The sequence below is a fragment of the Miniopterus natalensis genome, chromosome 5 (genome assembly GCF_054644295.1).
Source record: "Miniopterus natalensis isolate mMinNat1 chromosome 5, mMinNat1.hap1, whole genome shotgun sequence".
NCBI classification, from domain to species: domain Eukaryota; kingdom Metazoa; phylum Chordata; class Mammalia; order Chiroptera; family Miniopteridae; genus Miniopterus; species Miniopterus natalensis.
In genome coordinates this window covers 4,038,663-4,039,839 of record NC_142085.1, presented here as the reverse complement: position 1 = coordinate 4,039,839, position 1,177 = coordinate 4,038,663, and positions in this window count along the sequence as shown.

Here is a 1,177-nt window from a genome sequence, read left to right as displayed (position 1 = left end):
TGAATAGATATTCCAGACAGAAAGTCAACAAGGAAACGGCAGGCTTAAATGATACACTAGACCAGAAGGATTTAATTGATATCTTCAGAATATTTCACCCTAAAGCAGCAGAATACACATTATTTTCAAGTGCACATAAAATACTTTCTAGGATAGACCACATGTTAGGACATAAAACAAGCCTCAATACATTTAAGAAGATTGAAATCATATCAAACATCTTCTCTGACCATAATCATATGAAACTAGACATAGATCGCAAGAAAAAAACTGAAAAAGACATCAAGGCCAAATAACATGGATGAGTTAGCAATGAGATCAAGGAAACAACCAGAAGATACCTTGAAACAAAGGAAAGTGTGAACACAGCCCCCCAAAATGACGGGACACAGCAACAGCCATCCTGAGAGGGAGACTCAGGGGTAATAGACTGACTTAGCACTTTTGTGCATTGTTTCATTTATTACTCATAGCAATTGTACGCAGTAAATATGTTTGTCCCTACTTACAGATGAGGAATCGGGGCGTGGGGGTTAGGGGGGGCGCCTGTGCCCTGCTCGTTCTTCATCTCCCATAAGAACGAGTGCAGCGCGTGTGACGCAAACCAACGCTGGCCCTTAATGGTCACCATTAATGTACTGGCCCGACTGCTGTCCTTTTTTTTAAGCACCCATTCACATTCTTCCTTCTTCCTCTTATCTTCATATGGATTTTGGTTTTGTCATATTTTTGCGATTTGCTCTCTGAGTGAACAGAACCTATTGTGCTAAAATGCAGATGAGGAATTTTTCTCCAAGGAAAATGAGTAATAGCTCATAACAGAGGAAGGAAAAAGCCACAGAGCATTCAAAGAAGAGTCCCTTGTCTCGAATCCAAGCAGCTTTATGTGGAAAGTTTAAAGAAGAAACCAAGAAACAGAAACCACTGAACACACTGAGGGGTTCCACCCAGACTACTTCGTAAAAACAGCCCGGCCAGCGTGGCTCAGTGGCTGAGCATCGACCTAGGATCCAGGAGATGGCGGTTCGACTCCAGGTCAGGGCACATATTTGGGTTTGGGGTTCTATCCCCAGTAGGGGTTGTGCAGGAGGCAGCTGATCAATGACTCATCACTGATGTTTCTATCTCTCTCTCCCTCTCCCTTCCTCTCTTTGAAATCAATAAAAATATGTTAAAC